The 17,157-nt window shown below is 40.2% G+C and overlaps 1 long non-coding RNA gene across 1 annotated transcript in view; it reads right to left on the minus strand.

The window, feature by feature from the left end:
- Positions 1-17,157, minus strand: part of LOC119702852 — a 286,047-nt gene that overhangs the window by 89,739 nt on the left and 179,151 nt on the right. The gene's annotated exons all lie outside the window — the stretch shown is intronic.

The following is a 17,157-nucleotide window of genomic DNA, read 5'->3' on the forward strand; positions in this document are numbered from 1 at the left end:
GAAGAATCAGAGTTGAGTGGACAAAATTTTAATTATTTCTTCGCACTGTGCAGAAGTTTCTCCTGAAATGCCAGTCAGCTGGGCTGGCTCTGGGTGCTGGCAGAGGGATGAGCAGAGGAACCTTGCACCTGGCTCCAGTTGTTTGGAATTGCTGAAAATGCTCAGTGCATTTTCATGACATTTTCCAGACAGGGCTGCAGCAGGGAAAAAGGAAGCAGAACATGTGCCTGCACATGTGCCACTGCAAAACTCAGCAGCTCCTCAGCATTAGCCTGCCTCAAGCCAGCACTTTCAGCTAAGGCCCTGAACTTCCTATTAAAGAGTTAAAGTACAAGCACTAAATTCCTTCTGCTGAAAGGAAAGGGAAGTATCGGGTAGAGAGGCAGACTATAAAACAGAGGTCAATAGACCTTAAAGTTCATTGGAAAGATCTCTGAAAGTGTACTGCCAGAGCTAAGGCTAGTCTGGAAAACAAGAAGACATGGGGCTACATAAAACTCACCTCTAGCATGTTATTTGTACACTCACTGCATTAATTAAAAAGACAACCCTGCCTCCAGTAGAATGCAATGCTTGGAATTTAAAGAGGAATATACATCATGGTTTCACCTCACAATCTGTTATGGTTCTAAACTAATTAATTAGGTTTCTTACCACAAAGATAAATATTCTCAATGATGCTTTAGATAGTCTGTTTATAAGTGAGCCCAAAAGACAGCTTGACTTTACTTTTTTTGCCAGTAGCTATGAAATGTATAAACCAGCATCCTAGAGACTGGCCTGCAAGTGACTCTGCCTGTACAGCTAAATGGAAAGTATTATTTGTTCTAACTGCTGCTTGCAGATGCTTTCTTTGTGGTTTCACAGCTTGGTCATAAGGCAAACCTTTTTAATTTTTATTTTTTATTTTTACAGCTGTTTAATTGGGATAGTCCCTGCTCTGGTATTTATTTGTGATGTTTATTTACACAGAAGGCTTTGCAAAGGCCGAGCTTTGCTGGGAAGGGCCAGGTACAGTGTTTGTGCAGCTGGTCACCAGGTAACCCTCCCAAACACTGCTGGAGACCACTGGAATCAAGCACAAGGATTGGAATGGTGCTCTCCCCAGGATTGTTTTCATTGCAGCACAAGCTCTGATGTTTGCTCAGTTTTGTTTGATATCATGCAGACCCATAATTCTACTTTGAATAGATAAAAACTGTGAAGCAGCAATTAACTTTCTTCAATAAGCCCATTTTGAGTGGAATAAAATTAACAGTTTTATTGCTGAGTGTACCTTGGGAAAACCATGATGGCTTTTTCATAAAATTTCAATACATGGTTAAACTGATGCAGTCAAAAATCCCAAATTAGACCAAGATGCTTAAAAATAAAAATTAAAAAAAATCACATTCGTTCTCAAATAATGAATTTGAAACTTTACTTTTATGTGATATTAGAGAATTTAGGCATAAATTACAACATGTTTTTGAGTTTTTCTCTCTCTGGTTGAGGCAGTAAAGAACGTGGGCCTGATTCTCAGCACTGGACTTGTTTCCTGTCCCCAGGATTAGGCACAGCATGTGTGGAATTAGCAGCCAGCCCTGCAGGAGAAGTGAGGTCCTACTGTAAAGCAAGGGCTGGGGGTGCTGGCAGTGCTGGAGGAGCCTTTCTGGAGGGCATTGTTTTAGTTTAAGTACCACTGGCTCTTGATAAAGGTCTCTAAAGCTGGCAGTTCTGCAAACCTATGTGGAGCACTAAAAAGGTTTGAAGTTTATACCAAAGAGTTACAAAACATCCAGAAAAAACAAACCAACAAAACAAACCCAAAACCCCACAACCAATTACCAAATACATTGAACACAATTTAATCTGGTTATGACTGTTCCCAGCTGGACATTCATGGCTCTGGACTGTACTAAAACTCATAAGAGAAATATCCTATACCCTCATGGGTAATAATATAAATAGTCTATAATGTAATTATGAAATCCTCTCTTTTCTCCCTCCTTGGAGCCTGTTAGAAGACATTCCCTCCCAGAATTACTTGGGTGGTTTGGGTGCGTATTGTTGAATAAAAATAGTTGAGATTTTTAGACAGTCACAGGCTTTCAAAAGCTACAAATTTAGAAGAACATTTCTCACCCCGGTCACCCCCAAGTAGGCTTGAAATCAGTTAAGTAACTGATTTATTTGGAACCACTGGGAACCAAAATAAATGTAAATAATATTTTCTTTTGTATCTTGTAACAATGAAGAAACACCAAGACAGTGCAATGCACATTTATCAGGCCTCATATTTTTAATTTTGGTAATGTCCTGAATTTCATTGTGCTGGACATGTTTACATTTTATAGTGCATCTGTAGCATTTGTGGTCATCCTTCTCTGAAGCCTGAATTGTCACAATCCCACTGCAATTCTGCACTAAGTGCAGGATAGGCAGTCTGCATATGGAAAACTGGCTTAGAACAGAACTTGCCCTATTGAACATGTTTGTGGGCATGTGTGAGACAACAAAAGAGCAGGAAGGCCTTGTCCTTAAGGAATATGCCAGTCACACCCCTCACCCTGAACAACCGAGATGGTGAATGTTACTTGGTCTAAATTTCCATTTTCTTTTGCCTGGATCAATCACTGTGAGCCTTTTTCCTTTTTATCTTATAGTCACCTTCTATCTTTTCATCCAGATACAACTGCAAATAATAGATTCTATCAGGGATTTTTTCCTTGCTCCTTTTCAACATCAAGAGGAAGTTAAACAAGGAAAAAAAGGTTCTGAGCAAATCAATGAAGCTGAGGTTGGAGGCTTTTAAAAACAAAACCCCTATAGTACTGATACTAGTGGATGATGGTAATTTACCAATCTGTTTCCATTCCCATGGTAACTAATCTAAGTACTATGGTAACAAACCTAAACAAACATAAATATTATCTTTCCTCTGGTCTCAAAATTTTTAACTTAATGCTGTTTGATAAATAGCTGCACTAGCAGTTCTTCAACTATTGTTCACAAAGACATGCTACAGTAAATAGACTCTCATTGTGCCTACCAGAATCTGCAAACAGTTGCAGTGCTTAATAAATAAGAGGTGATTATACATCCAGAATTGGGGTTTTTAGGTGAAGGTAACAATGAGTAGCCATATGTCAATGAAACAGCATTTTAAGTAAGACAGGCTTCATGAACTTACTGGCATGGTTTATCAGTTTGTTTGACAGTCTGCAAAACTAAAGCTATTTTCCATGTTCATAATGCCTTTCATAAATATATTATGTGATTAACTTATGACTGTAAGGAGAATAGATGCCTTTAAAATTATTATTCTAGTGGAAATTCATCTCGGCATTCATGTAGGCACTTGGCTATTTTTTTCTTGATCTGTTTCTCAATGTTATATACATTATTACTATTTACCCACAATTCAATTTTTGTTTGGTAGCTTGATCACATCAAATCTTACCTTTCTAATACAAATATACCCTGCTGCTCTCTTCCAAGTGAGCTTTGCAGTACACACATCCTGGAGACAAGCAGCTGCCTGAGGAAGCCCTGCAAGGACCAACCGAGCCCTGCCTGCCCTGCTGTGGCCTGGCCTTGGGCTGCTCGTTGCAGGTGAGCTGGCTCCAAGCAGTGTCTCACCTGCGTGTGCTGCACTGCCCTTCTCCACACTCTTGGGTCAGCACTGCCAACTTCACACAGCTCATCTGGCATGCAAGTTCTGCACAGGATTCTGATCAGAGAGCTTGGGTTTTAAGAAGAGAGGAAGACAGCCCAAAATAGTGACTCTTTAGAAAAGCAGTTGAAATGCTATAGTTCTTTCACTCATCTTTCCCTCAGAAATACAGAAAGTTTGACTGTGTTTACACCCTCTTTATGAGGGAATATCTCCACCATGAAATAGTAAAAGTGGTTTCCAGAACTGGGAGGCTCTTGCCCTTTTGTCATATTCCAGTCTGCCATCACATGAGCCTGCTCAGCACCGCAAAGCAAGCAAAGACCTGACCCTAATGTTCAATCTTGTTGAGGAGCAATGTCTTCCCATAAAAATCTGTTTTCCAAGGTAAGAGCTTGTCTTTAACTTGATTTCAGTATTAGTCATGAATTCAGCACTATGAGTTTTCTGTCTCTGGCTTTCAGTATTCCATCACAGAATTCCAACCAGAGTACGAAGAGCTCAATGTTCATGGTGGAGTGTGGAATTTGTTCAAAACTCATGCAGAGACCGTGTAGGCTCAGACAGATTTACATTGCTTGAAGAAAATCCTAACCTGGCCAAAGGGAAAGGGCAAAAACCACAAACTCAAGTACCTAAGTGAAGGCTCACGTCTGCAATGTTTCCACTAGGATTGCTGAAACTACACAAAACACAACAGCCCTTGATCCTGGGCCTGTTTGGGTTGGAGGTCTAATGCAAAATCTGTTCTCAGCTCTAGTCAGCTGCTCCTTGGCTTTGGGCATGACCACAGTTTTACATTACCTCATTTTATCTGGAAAACACTTTGGGTTCTACACAAATACAGTTACTCTTAAAATGACAGATTTCCTGCTTTAGATTTACAGATCTTTCTGCAATGTCTGGTTCACCAAATGTCAGCAGGGAAAACTGATCACCAGGAAAACTGATCTTGTTGCCTGTCTTTCTTGAGCCAGTTCATAGCTGTTGGAGTTGTAATGGGAAATACATTTCCAGTGAGGAAACTGTTATTTTTGCATAATGTGAGCTGATAGTCAATGACTGATAGTCAGCTGTCAGTGGTGCTCAGAGACACAAGAGGCAATGGGCACAACTTGAGACATGAATTTCCATCTCAATAAAAAACCCAAAATCACAACTTGAGTATAAAACAGGTTGTCTAGAGAGGCTGCAGAGTCTTCATCCCTGGAGATGCTCAAAACCTGACTGGTCGCAGTCCCTGCTGTGGCAGTCTGCTGTAATTAGGTGACCCTGCTCAAACTGGGGGGCTGGACCAAAAACTGGATCTCAGAAGGTCCCTGCCAATCTCAAATGTTCAGTGATCTCTGTTTCTGGGGCAAATACTGTGCAAAGGTAAACCAGGAAAGGAGTCACCAAACCTCAGTGAGGCTTTATCTCTTCAATTTTCTGTAGTCAATAGTGATATGAATCACACTATAGCACTTCTCAATCCTATTCTTAGTTTGTTGATAGAGAACCCAAAAGCCACTGGGACTTCCAAGACAGATGCTTGCACTGAAGACCATATTAGTGTCTCAAGACAACTATTTTCTTTCAAAAAGTTCCTAAATTCCCTGACCTATAATACAGGTATAGTCACCTAAAGACATCTGTTCTTTGCAGATGTTTTCAGACTTAGACCCAAAGTATGTCTGGAATGCAAAAATTTCTCAATAGTGGATTGCATCTCAGAGGGATACAACTGGAGACTGTTTGCTTTTCTTTGAAGCAGGAAACTCGGTTACATCAACAATACAACTTAGATTGGGAAACTTTCCCTTATTTTGCCAGCTTTTGTTTTTATTAGCATTTGTCTTTGCTGCTCTTTGTCAGCTAACACCTCAAAAAAGTTTCAACATCCAAACATAAGATTAAGCCTTTTTTCAAATCCAAGTTAATAGGTAGAAAGATAAAATCCTAGGCAGACCAACAGATAGCTGATGAACAATCTGCATAAAGTATTTCAATAATTTGCAATCATTTTTCCCCTTTAATTTGGAAATTTAAAAAATATTTTTAAGCAGCCTAGCTAATGCCATCAGATATTTGGTAGAAAAATGCATATGCTTAATTTGTCTCTAACACAAGCAGTCCTGTTTTTCTGGACTCTGGACTGTACATGCACAAGAGTGTGCTCTGATGAGCTCGCAGACAGGAAGTGAGGTATTTGCTTACCAAAATGCTTTAAAAAAACCCCAGAAAATCTGATGCACATGTGCAGAAGTTTGTTCTCCAAGCATATTGTTCAGACCCTTAAAAAATAAAACTATCATTACATAGGTCTTTAAGTGTCACTATTTGCAGTTTGAAGGAAAGAAAAATGTCTTTTATGGAGTGGGACACTGTAAAGAACTAAAATTTGATTTTAAAAAAAATATTATAAACAATCCATATTTTACACAACTTAGCCATAAGGAATTAATTTTTACTAAATTCTAAGCTGCAATTCAGTGCAGTTTATTCAGATAGTTTTTTTTTACTGTCACTAAGTTGCTACTAAAATTATGAAACCAAAAACCTAATCTGAAAAACTTCCTGTCAGCTGATGTTAGCAGACAGCACTAATTGCAACAGCTACTGCTTCATTTTACAAAAACCTGACCAAATGCACATTCTTTTGAGCAAGTCAGTAGCAGAAACTCCAGTTCCAGCCAGGCTGCAAGTAAGTGATGAATAGAAAACAGCCACACAGTTCTAAAGCACTGCAGTGTGAAAACAGTACAACAGTAACCCTGTAACTTCCAATGTGTCAGATTCTCTTTCTTAATAGCCTAGTGAACATACTAGAGCTAGTTCTGAGCAATGTACACCACCATTTACTACCTTTGTACTGCCTTTTGCTCTACATAGATCTATTAGCCATTAATATTTTTACCTAAACTCTGTGATACCTGAAAAATCAATAAGTATCCTCAAAAATAATAATAAATGTGAAACTGAGAAGAAATTAGCAAATTTTACTTTCTATGAAGCCTGGGTATTAAAGAATTAATGCATTGTGAACAAAGAGAACCTGAGAATAAGTAAGGAAAAAATGTTAGAAATACTACTACTAATAATGTAGTGGTCTTACAGACTTACAGAGAAATTAAGACACTTCTTACAACCAGAATTCCTAGGACAGAAATTTACTGCAAGAAGGAATTTTTATGATGGTATTTCAAGGTATACTCTTTCTTGAAATTCCTAGCTCTGATATTTTTATTTTCAGTTTCCTAGTTACTAAAGTTCAGCTTAAGGAAGGTAGCTTTTCCTATGCACCATTATTGTCATTAGCTATGGATTTCTATCAATTATCAGGAAATCTGACCCCTGGAAGAAGAGAGGAGGACCTGCACTCTGTCAGTAGAATTTGCCTCCTGCCTCATGGCACTGTGGGTTCTGGCTTTTCATTCCTCTGTTCTGGGGTTTCTCTTATTGCACAGCTCCTTTCTGTTGCTAGAGCAGGAATGAACACCAAAAAGAAACAGTCATTCGTTATTTATCTCTTCACCTGTCCCTTTTGGCATTGACATGAAATGATACTGTGAGGTTTTGGTGAGGGTCCCCTGGCACAAAGATGCAACACATTGTTTTGAATGGTGGTTTGTATTTTATGTACACATATTACCAAAAGCACCTTTCTCTTTGTGCCCACCACACCACTGAAAAAAAAAAAGGACTGTATTCTCTCTTAAGGGCTGGATGTTTAAAAATATAATGCTCCTGTTAGTGGGAGCATGTGGCACTGCAGTGTTTCTGCTGACAAGGTACAAGGTATTACAGCCTTACCCCCCATAGAAATGCATTTCCACAACAAGTGCTCAAACTGTTTACAGTGGCAGTGATAAAGAATTTCATGCTTCTCTCCTGTCTTCCTGCTTAGACCAGAAGCCAAAAAAAGGGCTGAGACTCCTGGATATTTCAGTAGCCTGGGAAAAAATGACCATAGGAGGCAGAGGTCCACTTTATTAAACTGAGTCAAAGGCTATGTTGGACACTTTTGTCCTTGTCAAGCTTGCACTTCTTAATAGTTTGTACATTTGGGTTATTCCAGTAAGTGTTTATTTCTGGTGATTACTGCAGTGACTACTTGGTACTGCTGGAGAGGACAGACACCATCAGCTACTTGAGTACTAATCCCTGCAGGGAGCACAGGGTGAGAGCAAGCTCAGCCTCAGAGATCTGGGCAGGCAGGTGTGGGGACTGAAGCACAGAAGACAGCCACGTGCCTATGGTGAGCCAAACACAGAGCCTTGCAAGGAGTAAATAAGAAGATGGACAATATAAGCCTTGGTAGAAGCTCTTTCTGCTGCTCAGCCAGCAGACACAGATCTACATTGTTCAATACTTGAATGAAGGCAAGGGAAAAAGTAGTTTTCGTAATTACGAGGCAAACTCTCCCACTTCAGCTAGCTGCCTCCTCTCATCCTGACATGGTATCCCAACTAATCACATCCATAAACACAAAAAAATGGAACAGTAGTTGTAGCTGAACATGCTCATATATATTGGTATACTGGAAACTTTCAGCTGTGCCTTTTTTTTTTTTTTTCTATTTCACATTGCTGCAACAACCCACATCCCTGCTGGGCTTTGATTGCAGCTTTAGCTAATTATATTAGTTGAGACATTTTGTCATACAGTGAATCAGATCCTCAGATCCTCAACTGATCTAAATGAATGCAGCTGCACTGATGTTAGTGGAGATCTTCCTGTTCATACCAATTATTCATTAGTTCCCCAAAAATGAAAATGCAAACTACCATACTCTAAAATAGAGTTTTTAAAGCAAAGGGGTATACCTTTAGTAGGTCTTTGCAATTCATTTCCTAGAACACTTTGGGAACATTATTTGCACTCTGGAAAGCACCAAAATAGCATGCTGGCTAACAAAGAGAAAAGAACTATGCCTTCAGTACATTCTCCAGATGTATTTTCCCATAGAAATAAAACTTTAAGATTATTACAAAGTCCAAAGGTATTACACATATATCCAAGAAATCAACAAGCGTGGACGTATACTAGATGACCATTTTTATACAGAGTATGGGAGAAACCAGAATAGGGAAGATTGCCTCACAGTTTTCCTCCTGACATGGATTGTGCAGAAGAACAACCATAAAAATATTATTTATCTTACACCAATTCTATTTGGTCTGAAAATGGTTGTACTTTCTGGCATATGAAAACCTTAACAAAGCTAATGAATAGATCTACCTAGAAGCACACTAGCTTTGAAAGGCTCCAGTGTTCTGCAGCTATTGGCATTTAGGGCACTGGATTTGCTTTTTCAAATGGTGTGGCATGAGATAAAAGCAGATTACTTTCTTCCATCAGCTACAGATTTTCTCAGGTTTTTTTGCGCAGATGACTGTACACATTCTTCAGCCATCAGCACCTAAACATTCCAATTCTTCCTGGCGACGTGAGCTCGGGTTAAATTTCAGCTGTCATCCTGCCTTGTCCCTGATACCTAGAGATGCATCTCTATAGACCCACACATTTTCCACAGCCTTCAACCTTCTGGAAAAAAACCAACCCAAAACAACCAAACAAAAAAACGCAGCCTAACGGAGGTTTACTTCTGCTTTGGCATCTCGCTTAAACTTCATCTTTCAGCTATTTAATGACTTGTTTTCCCCAGCCTTGCTGGCAGCAGCTGTGCCGCCGCCTGTGTGTTTGCGCAGGGGTTTGGGGCCGCTCGGTAGCTGGCAGAGGCGCAGGAGGCGGCACACGGCTCTCGCAGAGGCAGCACGCAGCCCGAGCCGGGCCCGCCCTTGGCATGAGCACAGGCTCAGCGTGTGTGTTCCCCCGCTGGGAACGCGGAGACAGCTTGCAGGGATGCTGCGGCTTTTCCAGCCGCGGAGCTGCCAGTACATTCGCCGCTCGCCCTTTGCCGAGCGCAGCCCCGGCCCCGCGGCGCGGAGAGCCCTGCGGAGCAGCCGGCCTCGCTGCGCGGGCGGGGCAGGAGAGCGGCGGCACCTGCGGCAGCGGCTCCGCCGCGGTAGCGCAAAGAATCCTCCAGTGTTTGGGAACCAAGCCTTCCGCCGATGCTAGCTCTGGCACTTGCTAGATACAAATAAAAAAACTGTTCATTGTTCATGTGGCTAGGGCATTTCTCCTCTTTTCCTTTCAGTTTTGTCAATCCTACCGTTCGAAGTGCTTCTCAGGCATAAGAAATAAATTAATGACAATCCATAATAATCGTCTATGCTTTTTCTGTTTCTCATGCGAAACCCTTGAACCCAATCCTTCCTGCTATATGTAAACTGAGAAAATGTTTTCCTCTATTCTTTCCTCTGACATTGTTACACTCCATCCCCACTGAGAAAGTCTATATTTATGAGACCACTATTCTTACGATGGCGATTTTTTTGACTTTTCCATGATAAATGCAGATGATTTTAAACAGTGCAGTGTTCAATTGCTTGATTGTGAAACTCTGATGTTAACAGGATTATTCATGCAAGCACTCTCCATATTACGCAACAATTGCATAATCACTGGCTGAATATTGCCTTAGGTTCCAGCTCCAGATTCTCCAAAATCTCATCCTCCCACCCTGTTACAAGTTTTTATGCTGCATGCAGCTATGTCAAAAACTCCCTCCAGTAAGTACTGAAGATAAAACACTTAAATTGGGATTCTTTCAGCTTTCTAATGCACATCTTAGCTCTACAGCTCTAGAGAAGGCTTGATGAGATTTGGAGGATTTTTTCATTTGATTCTGTGTCTAATTTTTTTTTTTTTTTTGTCCCTTGTTGTTTGCTGAAGGGAACAGAAATGGCAAAGACAAAACAGTTTCCCCCAGTTTCTTCCTACAAGTGAAACAGTTTTGTTTTATAGCAAACACAAATGGAAGTGCAGCTGTTCAAAAAGGATTTCTCGACTTTGCCATTCTGAAATGGAAAGAGGAAAGCTAGGTGATCATTGCTGCTTTTTCTCAGCCTCTCACATTCAGACTTTCTTGGTAGCCAGTGCTCTAAAAATTTTACTACTCTTCTAATAATTATATTGTTTCTATGTGGTCAGAAGGTGAATAAAAGCATTCAGCGTTTAGAAGGCACAGTGCCCTGTAGGGACCAAGGCTCATCATCCATACTAGAAACAGTGGTAAAATTAGAGACCATCTGGCCTATTTACCTGCTGATGGAGAAGCCACAGGCCCCAGGCCAGCTGGAGCTGTGTTTGCCAACATTTTGGAAGTCCCCAAAGCTGAAATTAATGACCAGATGTTAGTGGAAGCACAGCGTCACCACCTCCACTTCAAACATCCTACTCCTTTTAGTGACAGTTTCAGTTGCCTTTGGGTGCACAGAGCATGGAAAAACTGGGCTTAGAGTCTCTGAGCCCTGCTTGGAGGCTTAGAGTAAGCTGATTTCGCATACTAGTATAGGGAAGGGATGGAGTGTGCCAATCTGTCCTGGGTTTGGCTGGGACAGAGTTGAATTTCTTCCTAGTAGCTGGTACAGTGCTGTGTTTTGGATTCAGCAGGTGAACGTTGATAACATACCTTTCTTTATTTTTTAGTTGGCACTACTTGGTGCTGACCCCCAGTCAAGGACTTCACAGTTTTCCCTGCTTTGCCAGTGAAGAGGTACTCAAGAAGCTGGGAGGCAGCAGAGCCAGGACAGATGAGCTGAACTGGCCAAAGGGATATTCCATTCCAGAGCATCATGAACAGTATATAAACTGGGACAGTTGTTGGAGACATGCCAGTCATTGCTCAAGGATGGGTTGAACACTGCTCAGTGGGTTTTGAGCAATTTCATCCTTTATTACCTGCCTTTCTTGCATTTTTTTTTATTTCTGGTTTTGTTCCCTCCATTTCCATTATGATTATTTTATTTCAATTTTTAAATTGTTTCTATCTCAACCCACAGGTTTTACCTTTTTTCCTATTCTCTTCCTCATCCCCCTGGTGCATGAGCAAGTGGCTGCATGGTCCTTAGTTGCCAGCTGGGGTTAAACCACACCACCATGAAACAATGTCTGTGACAGTAAATCTAGTCTGAACCTCATAAATATGCTTGCTACTTTGAGAGCTGCATGTATGAAAAGCTGATCAAAATTCAAATGCTGTATACTCCCAGGCTCTATCTGTACTAACATATTTTCAGTTTTTCTGCACAGTATCATTAGCAAGTGCCCTGAGTCTGGGCTCTCTGGTTTCTTTATACTTCTATGTCTGGCTTTCTCCCCCCGCTTCTGTCATTATATCACAGAGTTAGGAAAATACAGAGCACTGCTGTGTGTGCAATCAGTGTGTGCTGGCTCAGTGACACAGATTCCTTCAAAAGACAATATTATCAAATTTATTACAAAACCTTGTGAATGCACTCGGCATGCAGCACAAGCTGTTGAGATATGGAACTTGAAAAGTGCTGAAAGCCAAACCCCTCAAATCTGCTGGTCTCTGGTCTCTGTTGTCTGCTACATCAGGAAGCTGCAAGTACCACACACTTATGGGCAATCTCCATGGCACAGGAAGAACTGGAAGCAGGGTGGCCACACTGCCTTCCCCCAGCAAGACCCTTCTGCCACCTGACATCCAAGTAAATGTTGGGGAAAACTGGAGTATTAATAGGTACTGCAGACAATAACAGAGACTGCAGATTAACACTCCAGAATTCTCCGTATTATTTTCTGAACAAACTAGATTTCAAATATTCAGGTACGCTAATTTCACATTGCAGATTTTTTTTCCCCTTCTATCAAGGGGACTTCTATTAAAGTCAGGATAGGAGACATCCACTTCTCTACTAGTCCACAGAACCACTTATTTCATCCTAAGCAAGCCTGCAGATTTTTCAGGCACAGTTTGCTCTTGTCAATCTATTCTGGCTGCTCCCAAGCATCATCTTATCCTAGATGGAACTGAAGATGGAAAATACAAAATGGCATACTGGTGACAGCCCACACAGATTCCTGAGGACAACACATAATTATTACAATGGCAAGAGTAAATGCGACAAATGCAAGACAAGAAATCACGAGTATAACAATACAAGTGACCCAACACTCCAGTTCCAGGAAGCTGTCAGTGTTCAGACCTATTTTGTATATGTAGGATAGCTCAGATTATCCTACATTTTCTATAGCAACCACTGTTTGTTAGAGTAATGCATTCCCAATCTCAGAAATTCCAACCTAATATAAACCAGACGATATCAGCAAAAGCCAGCAGAAACCCCTCCCTCTCTGCAGTTCAATTGCTACCAAATGTGCATGGTTTATCTGAAGGGACATGGGGCATCTCTGCATCTCCCCATGTGGGTAGTGCTTGTGTGAGAAAAATATGAAATGCTGGCAGCTACATCATTTTATTAGGGAAAACACATTAGTAACTGCAAAGCAGCTTGTCTGTGTTTAAACCTTGCCTTCACTCCTTTCTTGGTGCTTACAGCTTCCTTTGCTCAGGCACACTCCCTGTTAGATTAAGCGTGAGAAATTTCAGAAGCTGGCTGGTAACTCAACGAATTGGAAAGCATTCTATGTGACAACTCATGTTACCCTTTTTTCTCCATAACCAACCTGAGGCACACTCTTAAAAATATTACAGCTGGTATTTGTGCCTACCTAAGGACTGATCTAAACTTCTTAGGAATCAGTGGCAAGGATTCCATCAACTGACATTGGATAAAACCCCTCCTGCTCAAGAGGTGACTTGTGTGCATCACAGGATTTAGACATACCCTAACTGTGCATGTTAAAGGAATGTGTGCAAAACCTTCAGCCGGCTGAAAACAGAGAGGTCCCATGTGGAAGGCAAGTCTATAACAGGGCGGATGAATGACTTTCCCCATCTTCTCACCTCCTAGTCCAGAAACAAAAATCCCTATAAAGAAATGTGGGTTTTATTCTCTGTGTGTTAAGGAGCTCTTAAGGATATTTTACTCTCGTACTGGTTTTTTGTCTCCTGGAAATATTCCTCTCTATACTTGGTCAAAGGGGACTCTATTCTAAAGAGACTTCAGTTCTGGGGGAAAAAAAAATAGCATGCTGAGCTGGAAAAGTGAAGAAGGACAGAAAAATTATGCAGAAAAATATTAAAAATCATGGTTATAGCTGTAAGGGAAACTAGTCAAAAAGTACTCTACAATTCCCAGGAAATATGCCAGCTCTGGAGTTCAGGTTTGGACAAATTTGAGTTGACAGCAAGACATTGTCAAACCCACATTTTTTCCATAGAAAATAAGTTCTCAGGACCCTGCATCTGCACTGACTGCCTCATTTTCTGTAAGCCTTACAATTCTCAAAACGGATGGATTCTGGAGAGACCTGCTGGGAGTCCAGCCCTGAAGTCACAGACATGGGACGACTCTTCCCATGTTTTCACCCAATTCTTCAGCCATGCTTCACAACAGGAAGTGGCAGAGGGGCAGAGCCAGGGCTCCAGCTGTATGTGCCACCAGATGCTGCTACAGGGCCACCCTGCTGGGGCTGCTGTGGGGGCTTCCTCCTCAGGACACAGCTTGCAGTTTCTGCCACGACCTCAGAGACAAAGTTTGCAGGACTGTGCCCAGCAATGTGGTGACTTGCTTAGGCTCCATACTTCACTTTTTGGGGAAAATCTCAGGACAGCCAGTTTTCCCAAGGTAAGTATCAAGTCCTTTCCAGGTTGCTGGTACTGGATAATCCAGATAGGGTGCCTCAGTTTTTGTGGCACTTACTTTGGAAAGGTTTTGTTAGATGCAGAAACAACTGGGCCACTTTTGTGAACATGAGGAGTGTTTTAGTTTCCACCAACAGCCTTTTGGCATTTTTACATTTAATTCATTTACCTGAAAGACCTTTAGCTTTAGTTCCTACCTTCTTTCATGGGCCAGGTATTCACAAGCTAAAGCTTTACCTATAGTCCTTGTCAGCTGCAGGATCCCAAAAAAAAACTACATGCAACTAATTTAAGATCTATTCCATTAGTTCTAGTACAATTGTTTAGTCTTTTACTTATGTATTGTACTGCATTTATATTAAATTTCTTTCATTTCATGAAATGAATTCATGAGACATCTACTGCTCCCAAGATTTAATTAAGACCTGATCAGATAAGCAGGTTGTACCTTCCACACAAATATAACTACAGACCAGCAACCTAATTTATGAATATAAATGCCTCTTTCTCCCAAAATATGTCCTATCTAACAGGTCTCTGAAAGCCAGTTAATAAATATGCCATGAGATGCTATCTCCATTTTACACATACAAGTTTGTGACAGTACTCTTGTGTGTTAGTAGCAAAGCCATAAAAGCAAAGCATTGGAAAGTTTATACATATATGAAATGCTTTGCCAGGAACAGATGGGGAAATGGAATCAGAAGGAAAGTTTTCAGTAAAAACAAAATACTTAGAGGAAAAAAAAGTCACGTGAAATGTTGAATTATTTTTTTCCAAAAAAAAATAGGTCCTGTGCAAAATGTGGTATGTATTGTAACTAATAATTTCAAAGTGCAGAAACCTGTTGTTTCTCAAAATCTCATCTCTGATGCTTTTTCCTTATTTAGTTCACACCAAAAAGCCATTATGAATTTTCCAAAGGGTGAAACCTTAACTTCTGTCTCACTGAGATATTCCATTCCTTTAATAAATCCAAGTACAAAACTTCTATAGGCTATAAAGGCTTTAATGAAGCTATTGCAACACCATCATGGTTTTTCACAGACAACACAGAGATATTCTCTAATTAAACAAAGATGAAAACATGGCTTCATGGATGAAGCCTTCAAAGCAGCTTCTGCTTTACCAAAGTGACCAGGACACCCCAGTATTGCACAACTATTTTCCATAGTACACTGCAAACAACTTGCAATGATCCTGATAGGTACTGTGTGGCTAGAAGCTCTCCTTGTCACAAAAAACCTGAGTTTGTTCTTAGTTTATTTTTAAAACAAATTGGTTTCGTTCTTTTAAAATTTAAAATACTACAAAAGTAAAAAAAAAAAAACCCAAAAAACAAAAAAGTAAAATTATTCTTCTCAATTTATTTTTGTTCATAAAGGCTCTTTTTTCCAGGACTGCATTAACCAGAACTCATAATATAGTTACAGTTACTTCTTAGTCTCTGTGACAGAGTGGAGAACACAGAGTGGAAACATGAAATACCCCAGTGCTGAGACTGATGGCACACCCCACCTACAAGTAGTTTAAAAACTGCTTTAACAGCACTGCTGGAAGGATTTGCCTGCCTCCTAACAGCATACAGCTGAGAAGTAGTGAACAGCACTGAATAGCTCAGAAGATTCAATCTATCCCTTTTTTTTTTTTTTGTGTAAAGCACCTAGAGAATCTAATCCATTGTCTTTCCACTGCAAAAATCAATTTAATTGGTAGCTCTTCTGCCATACCTAAATCCTCACAGTTCTACACTTCAATTTATAATTTTGACTAGATATTTTAGTTTTCCCTTGTTTAAAACCAAGCTCTAGACAGAAACAGTAGTTCCAGGTCTGCCTCTCTTTAACTATCAAACTAGCTAAACCATCAGCTATTGGTGCAACGTAGTAGTTTGACAGATTTCCAGTGCAGACAGCAGTTAAACAAAAATAGATTTAAATTCAGCTTAGCAGTATAGGCTATCATGCACTCATCAGTTTTTATCTAAATAAGAAAAAATAGTCAGAGAAAAGTCTGATGTGGTTTGGTTTGAGAATGTAGACATATATCCAAAATGCATACCTATATGCAAAACACGCCATTAGTCCCAGTGCCTGAAAGTTGTGGCTTATTCTGTGTACTATCTTAGAAAATGGCCAGTCTGGCCAAGAAAGTCTGTTTATTTCTTTAAGTAAATAAATAGGAAAACAGTGGATTGACCTCAGAGCAACTGAGCCGTAATATACAGTCATCTACAGAAAGTTAGTGAACCTGGTAAATGTTTGGTCACTAAGAGGATGGACATTAAAAATTGAACCATATGGACAAAATGAAATAAAAAAGCTTTTACTTTTAATGGAATATCCTTTTGTCAATTATATAAGCAAGGTCAGCATGTAATGGGATAAAACCCTAGATACACAGGAAAGAATAAAAATTTTTACCATCAGGATAACTGTTAGGTACTACAATTTAGCAAAATTGAATGAGTACTTAAAGTCTAATTCCAGCCTTCATAGGGTGTAGCCACTACTGACTTCATCCCACAGAATTTGGCTTGTAAAGGCCTTCTTCCTTAATACACACCTGCTTTTGCTGTGTGAGATTGCAGTGACATACTGCAGATGCTACTACAGCATTAGCCTTGGATTGTGGAACTGCACTGGGATCACTGTTTTCTCTGTTGCAGGTTACTCAGGAAAGAACTTTTTCTCTTGCGTATTCCAGGTATTTGCTGCTATTCATGCAGTGATTGACATTCAAATATTCAGGTCAATTACCTGACTCAGTGGTAAAATTTAGTCAGTCTTTTCTCAAAACAAAACAAAAACCAAGAAAGAAGAATTAAAAAAAAAAAAAAAAAAAAAGGAACACAACCCTGGGTATCCTCCAGAAAATACATTAT

Source organism: Motacilla alba, chromosome 6 (assembly GCF_015832195.1).
Source record: "Motacilla alba alba isolate MOTALB_02 chromosome 6, Motacilla_alba_V1.0_pri, whole genome shotgun sequence".
Lineage (NCBI taxonomy): Eukaryota > Metazoa > Chordata > Aves > Passeriformes > Motacillidae > Motacilla > Motacilla alba.